Source organism: Zootoca vivipara, chromosome 4 (genome assembly GCF_963506605.1).
Source record: "Zootoca vivipara chromosome 4, rZooViv1.1, whole genome shotgun sequence".
In the NCBI taxonomy this organism is placed as follows: domain Eukaryota; kingdom Metazoa; phylum Chordata; class Lepidosauria; order Squamata; family Lacertidae; genus Zootoca; species Zootoca vivipara.
The window spans coordinates 55,098,900-55,107,177 of record NC_083279.1 but is presented as its reverse complement, the minus strand read 5'-3'; positions in this window follow the sequence as shown (position 1 = coordinate 55,107,177).

The following is an 8,278-nucleotide window of genomic DNA, read 5'->3' as shown; positions in this document are numbered from 1 at the left end:
CAATATTGTTTGCTTGATTTTCACATACAGTTAGGAATGTAAGCAGAATGAATCCTGCAGACATTAAAACATTTCCCCTTGATTTCTGGGGCTGAAAAAAAATTTAAGGAAATGGGGACACAGTGAAGGAATGGTTCTTGACCACATCCACCCACTGCTCCTTGCATGATGGCAATTGCATGAGTGTCTGGAGAGGGCCATAGCGATCTTGAAGTGTGAGATTAATAATGCTTCTAGATAACAATTTTCATTGTTATCTCACAGAACCTTAGCAAACATGTGAAGTGCCAAGTCTGGTGGTACCATCTGCTGTGGGTATTTCAAACAGATCTGGTCATCATTTTGCTCAATTCTCCATTTTCAAATAAAAGATATGAAGGAAGCAAATTTCATTAGACTGGAACACTTGTCCCACTGGGACAAATTAAAATAGGAAACGACGAGTATATCCTATTCTTTTGTCTCTTTGAGGCCCTGTTGTGCACTTGGATGATACACATGGGAGCTTTTTCACTTAATTTAAGCAAGAGTGTTATCAAACTAGGTGCTAAATATAGTGTTTTCCTATAGAAATGCAATTGTTGCAGACCTGCAAACATTATGCAAAGCAACAAACATAGGGAAAACACAAGAATTTAGAAACATTTCTTGCACATTTTGAAGCAATTGGATGGGGACTGTGCATTTATTAATATATGCTATTCTTCAGCATTGATTCATTTTTTCTGTTTTTTTATAAAATGCTATATTATAGGAAAAGTGATTTGGACAATGCAATTGAAGGAGCAGATATACAATTTGGGGTTACTTCTGGATCCACTATTGTCACTTGAGCTTCAAGCAGCCTTGGTGGCCTGGAATGCCTTCCTCCATTAGCTGGTGGCCCAGCTTTGCTCCTATTTGAAAAGTGATATAGCTTAACTTCTTTTGTCTATGCTCTAATAATCTCGAGGTTATATAACTGCAAAGCATTATACCCAGGGTGGTCTTTGAAGATAATCTGGAAACTGCAACTGGTGCAAAATTTGCCTGCCAGGTTGCTCACTGTGGCAAGACAGTCTGCATGTAACACCAACCCTAGTCCAACTGCACTGTCTACTATTAGTTTCTGGGCTCAATTCGAAGTGCTGGTTTCGACATAAAAAAGACTTATGTGACTAAGGACTCCTTTTCCCCAGATGAACTGACCTGGACCCTGCATTCATCCTCCAAGGCCCTTATCTGTGTGCCCCCTTCACAGAAGGTCTGGAGGGTAGCAAAACAAAACCAGGCCTTTTCAGTAGCACGTCTGATGGTGCAAGCAGAAATCCTTGAGGTGCAAGCCAAAATCCTTCCTTTTTTACTCAGGCTTTTGGAAGGTTTCGTGCATTTGTGGACTCTTTTAGTGGGGTGGGATCTGCAAATCCTATCTATTAGATACAGGTAGGTAGCCGTGTTGGTCTGACGTAGTCAAAACAAAAAAAAATTCCTTCCAACAGCACCTTAAAGACCAACTAAGTTTTTTATTTTGGTATGAGCTTTCGTGTGCATGCACACTTCTTCAGATACACTGATAGACACCACCTTATACCGAAAACCAACTGACCGACAAACATATCTACATGCTTCTAGCTACCATCCCAAACATACCAAACAATCCATTGTATATAGCCAGGCCCTACGTTACAACCGCATCTGTTCCAACTCTACATAGAATCTCACCTAAGAGATCTACAGCAAACCTTTTTAGAACTAAAATAACCACCTGATGAAGTTAAACAACAGATCAACAGAGCCAGACTGATACCTAGAGAGAACCTGCTACAAGACAGACCCAAAAAAGAAAATAACAGAACACCACTAGTTATCACATACAGCTCCCAAGTTAAAACAGTACAACGCATCATCAGAGATCTACAACCTCTCTTAGACAATGACAGCTCTCTTTCTCAAGCTCTGGGAGGAATACCTTTCATTGCCTAAAGACAGCCACCCAATCTTAAACAACTCCTCACCCACAATAATACAACCACCAGACTTAACATGGACACTGGTCCCAGAGCCTGCAATAAACCCAGATGCCAACTTTGCTGCCACATACACCCGGACAACACCATTACTGGCCCCAACAACATCCAACATACCATCTCAGGACTATTTAATTGTTCACCCTCTAACATTGTGTATGCCATCAAATGCCAACAGTGCCCTTCAGCTCTCTATATTGGACAAACAGGCCAAACCCTACGCCAAAGGATAAATGGACATAAATCTGACACCAGGAATTACAAGACAGAGAAACCAGTAGGAGAACACTTCAATCTCCCAGGACATTCTATACAAGATCTCAAAGTAGCTGTCTTACTACAAAAGAATTTCAGAAACAGACTGGAAAGAGAAGTTGCTGAATTTCAACTTATCACCAAGATTAAAACCATGGAGAGACCTGGTTTGAACAGAGACGTTGGATTCTTATCTCATTATTCATGATAAAGCGACCCTCAGCCATCTCACCCCTTGCTTTTTCATGCAAGATCATTTACAGTCGTCAACAGCTATCAGTCAGTCAATCACCCATTTCCACCACCCCTCTGAGTGATACCCCCTCCCCACCCTTTCTCTACATATAAGCATCTGGGGACTTCTATTTCAGTGTATCTGAAGAAGTGTGCATGCACACGAAAGCTCATACCAAAATAAAAAGCTTAGTTGGTCTTTAAGGTGCTGTTGGAAGGATTTTATTTTTATTTTGTTTCAACTATCTATTAGATGCATCAATGTGTTTTTATAACTGGTTTTTATAACTTGTCGTTCACTTTGGGTCACTTTCATGAATGCTGAGAAAGGCTCTAGTTTGAAATCCTGGAGAGCTGGTTGCCATTCAGTGATACCAGACAGACAACAATCTGACAGTTTCCTATGTGACTCTGCTGACTAAAATTCACAGAAAGGAACCTATGGGAGAAGGTGGTCTTTAAAGGATCTGGTTCCCAAGCTATATATGGCTTTAAAGTTTAGAATCAGCACCCTTTTATTGCCTTAATTTAAAAGGAAAAACAAATTATAACCTTTTACTGATTTTCCAATAGTAAATGGGGTAGAGGGAAGAAAACCTGACTTTCCCCCAAAGTGGACTCCGCCTCAGCCCCTTAACTGAGCAGCCTTTGAAGTCATTTGGGTCTCAATGAGTTGTTTCCAAAAAACCATTTCAGCATTTGAACTAATATACTCCTAGTAACTAGACTGTCACTTAGGATGTGTGGGTAACTAAAAGTTATTCAGCTAGCTATAACACACCATGCATGTCAGACTAGGACCTCTTAATGAAAGCAGAACATGAAAATTAATTCACTTTCCTAAAAGAATTAATCTGCTTTAACGGCTTTCCTCAGAATATTTCATTATTTTTCATAAATTGCTTCTATTAATAACAGCGGCATCAATGAACTGCATGCTTCTCTTTCTCCCAATTTCATCCCTTCCTGCTAACAAGTGCATTCTTTTGTCACAAATGTATTTGTATATAGAAATTATCATGAATATAATGCATCATTTTCTGCCAGCTGCTCTTATTGATGTTTGTATCTTTTGTGAATAAGGTATTACTCTTTTTTTATTGCTGTAGCCTTCACAACATGCTAAGTGCCTTCAAAAATACATTCAAAAGATATTATCTCAGTTGTGCAGAACTTGTCGTGTAGTAAAATATAATTACAGACAATGCTCAAACTTACAAGGGGAAAATATTCAATTTTAAAAGCCTGGGAAAATCTTCCAGTATTGAGTACTATTCCCACCAACCCAGGCTGCATAAATACACTATGCTCATTTTATTCACATCAATAATAAACAGGAGCGTTGACATTCTGCTTTAGCACACAATGGCTTTTAGGGGATGTGGTTGTAATAGGGAACCAAGAAATGTGCCTTTGAGTGTTTATGTCCAAACAACAAAAATCCCTGAGTCCATATTATATCAGATAAGACTCTGGCAATAGCAAGAAACAACAAGGTTTATCTTTAAAAGCTCCACCTTTCCCAGCATGCTGTTCTCCAAGGCTAATGAGCTGTAGAAGCTCACATTAGATCAGAAAAAAACAACTGGCTGTTGACCTTCAGTGAAGGTGTCAGATTTGCTACCTGGCCAATTTTTAAAAAGCATTTCCACCACCTACTTTATTGCAGGTCCTGGTTAACTCAAAGGATTTATTCATTTCTGATTTTTCCATGACACATAAAAAGAATCCCTGGGTGAACCCCCTGAATTCCAGTCCCCAGGATTTCCTAGAAAGAGGACATGAATGTTAACCAGTTTAAGTCTGTATTAAAAATATTCATTGAGGGTGGGTTGCAGCATATATTTTATTTCATATCGTCACAGTGACACTCAATGGATTAGTGCTCCTCCACTCCTGCAGGCTTGAGAGGTGAGAGGTGTTATGCCTGCTCCCAGATAGAGGAGGTACCAGATACCTAATGTGCAGAAAATGCTGCGGCTTCCGGCTCTTTATGTTGACACAAATAGCCATGCAGGGCTCCCAAAGGTTAATGGTGTTAAGGTTTTCCTAGAACAGGGGTCAGCAAACTTTTTCAGCAGGGGGCCGGTCCACTGTCCCTCAGACCTTGTGGGGGGGGCAAACTATATTTTGGGGAAAAAATAAAAATGAACGAATTCCTATGCCCCACAAATAAGCCAGAGATGCATTTTAAATAAAAGGACACATTCCACTCATGTAAAAACACACTGATTCCCGGACCGTTCGCAAGCCAGATTTAGAAGGCAATTGGCCCGGATCTGGCCTCCGGGATTTAGTTTGCCTACAAAACATCCCATGATAACTATTGATGACTTTGTAAATTACACGGGCAACTGACAGCCCTTGTCCCATGTGGTCCATTGCTTGAATGCCTGCTTCTTCCACAAAAAGTACCACTGCAATTGACACCAATTATTTTACTGCTGTGCAGAAGCCTGACTTCCCAGCTGCCCCCAAACTTAACTTCTGGTCCATTTATCCACTGAGCTCCATGCTGATCTTCTTGTTCCTTGCTGGCTTTTGCTGTTGTCTCCCTTCTTCTGACCGTAGAGGTGACAGGCAGGGCATCTGTTCAGCACCCTACCTATGTCACTCTATTGTTGCCTGCTACTGTTTTCAGTACATCAAACTCAGTCCATTGAATTCAGTGCATCAGACTGAAAGCATCAGCTGCAGCCATGACAGCTCTGTGCTCTGAAGGAGAAAAATACTGTAATGCAAAGAGGAGGGAAGGTGGGCAAAGAAGAGGAAACAAATAAAATAATGGAAGAAGGAAGGAGAAGTGCAAAATAAAGTATTCAATAAGGATTTTAGGAAGTGTATATTTCTGTATCTGCCCTATGCTCCTTGCAATGCCTGCCATGATGTGTGCCCTAATATCAATTTTAACATTAAAGAGGAATAGAAGGGATTTTTAAATGTTCTAATTCTTCATTTGCTTTCATATGAGATTATTTAATCTGGATCCACCCACTTTTCAGATATGGTCCCATCCCCACTGGCGTGCAGCCCAAAGCCCTCAACAGAGCTTGCCCATTCCTATTGCAAATCACCCACTACTTTAAGTATTTAAACTATTATTTCTATCACCACCCAGCAAACATTATTATTCCACATTAATATTCAAGTGAATTAGACAGTTTCTTTCCTTTGGAAGGCTCAAGAAAAGACCAAGATATTATTATTATTATTATTTTAAAAAAACCTCATCTAATTAAAGCTATAAAGGAAACCACAATAATCAACTTCATTCATTTTAAATCATCAGATGACAAGTAATTAAATAATTTTTTTTACCAGTTAGTTTCTGGATGGACATTTCCAAATACATCTTCTGCTCACTGTTATACCATATTCTGATATATATACACACTCTCTCTCTTTCTCTCTCTCTCACTCATACACATATACACCCTGTGGATGCTTTCTAAATATATTAATATGGGGGTGGGGAGTCACAGCATGCTCTAATGATAAGAGATGGGGAAATTATAGCTGCTGCACTCCAGACATTAAACTCTGCTCAGTAGACACTCCTGAAGGTATTACTTTATTAGATCAATTTCAGTTACCTATTTCTCTGCTCCCAAATGTTATCTTGTTTTCTGATGCCATCTGAACAAGAAAACACTTCTCTGATTACTTGTTCAGCAAGCCTCTTTTTAATGTCACAATTTACTTACAACAAAGCAGGACTGATGGCAGAATACTTGAAGATACCAAAGCACAAATGTGAAGATACTAGTTTCATGTGGCATAGCCAATGGTTCCGAATCTGTTACTTATGAAGAGCTACTATAACTATCCAGTCCAAATAAATAACTGTTAACAGAAATGGTCTACATGCATTTGCGGGGAGTGGGGAGGGCAAACCACAATACTACTATTCCTGGAAGATTAGAGGACATTTTTGGTGGGTTCTTCTTCTGATGAACAGACAGACATCTCTGTTTGACAATTATTTGCAGAGTTAGTCAGCTGGAATAAGATCTGCATGGGCTCTAATTTAAACTAGGGTCTACTTGAATATTTTCTCTTTTTACTTTTATTGATAAATACAATACTCACAAACACAAAACAAAACAAAACATAAAACACACACACACACACTTAAATCCTATGGAAAAAAACAATTAAACATATGTTAACCCACAGAAATATCAACTTAAATTACATAAAAAGAACTAAACATAAAAACATAAATCTTGACTTCCCTCCACCTATGTATAACTTCCTCCCTTTTCTTCTTTTTTGCTGTGTTATCAATATTATCCTTGACTACCTCATCTTATAACCATTTCTTCTTAATTTTTTACTCTATAGATTTCATTCATTGCATTTTGATATATTTATACCAGAACAATGCTTTTTCATGTATTCCTTCAAGCAAGTCCATTCCTTTATAAGTTTTTTATCTGCTTGGCCTCTTGCTACTGCTGTAAGTCTTGCTGATTCCATGTATTCACAAAATCTTACTTGCCATGCTCTTATTGAGGATTTTTCTCTCCCGATTTTTTGCTATAATCATTCTAACCGCAGCAGTTGCATATAAGAAAACTTTTTTCCTAGTGGCAGGAATGTCAGTCAATATAATTCCCAGGAGGAACGCCTCTGGTTTTTCGTTACATGATATTTTGAGCATTTTTTTTAGTTCCTCTTGGATGTCACTCCAAAACTGTTTAATATATACACACTCCCACATATGGTACATTGTTCCTATCTCTTTTTTGCATCTCCAGCACAAATTAGATTTTGATTTATATTTTTTGCCTATTTGACCAGGGTTAAATACCATTAGTGTATCATTTTCATTATGTTTTCTCTGATTGTGAAGCAAGCTGTGAATTTGATGTAATATTTCAATAATTTCTCCCATTGGTCTAATCGAATCGTGTAGCCTATATCTCTGGCCAAACTTAATCATAACTTCCTTCACCTCTTCATCTTTTAATTCCCATTCTAATAACAGGTTGTACATTTTGGATAATATCCTTTTGGGATTTTTAAAATAACTCTGTTTGTAATTTTGATCCTTCTTTGCCAAATCCAGTGTTCTTATCCTGCTTGAATAGGTGATCAATTTGGTGATATTGTAGCCATGTATTACAGTATTGACTAAGTTCTTCATATGGTCTTAATTTTAATTAGCCTTGGTCTTCCTTTACTAATTGCTGGTAGGTGGCCCATTTGCCTTCCTTTTTATTTATTTATTTTTTAACAAATGTACTTCTAATGGTGATATCCACCATGGTGTTTTGGGCTCTAACAGTCTTCAATGTCTTTTCTAGACTTTATATAACAACCTTCTAATTACATGGTTTAAAAATTCTTTGTGTACAGCTACTTAGTGATACGCTAAATGGGCATGCCAGCCGAATCTATTCTTCCATTCCTCCAGGTCCAAAACATTGCTGTTTTCTAGCATGATCCATTCTCTGATCCAACACAAACATAATAAATTCTCAAATCAGGAAGCCCAAACCCACCTCTTTCTTTCTTATCTGTTAACAGTTTGTATTTGATTCGTGGCTTTTTGCCTTGCCATATAAATTACATCAAGTCTGATTTCCATTTGTTGAAACATTCTAGTTTGCCTATTATGGGAATCATTTGAAAAAGAAATAGTAGTTTTGGTAAGATATTCATTTTTATTACTGATATTCTACACCATAGTGTTAATTTCAATTTTGTCCAAATTTCCATATCTCTTTTTACTTCAGTCCAGATTTTTTTATAATTAGCCTCAAATAGGTTTATGTTTT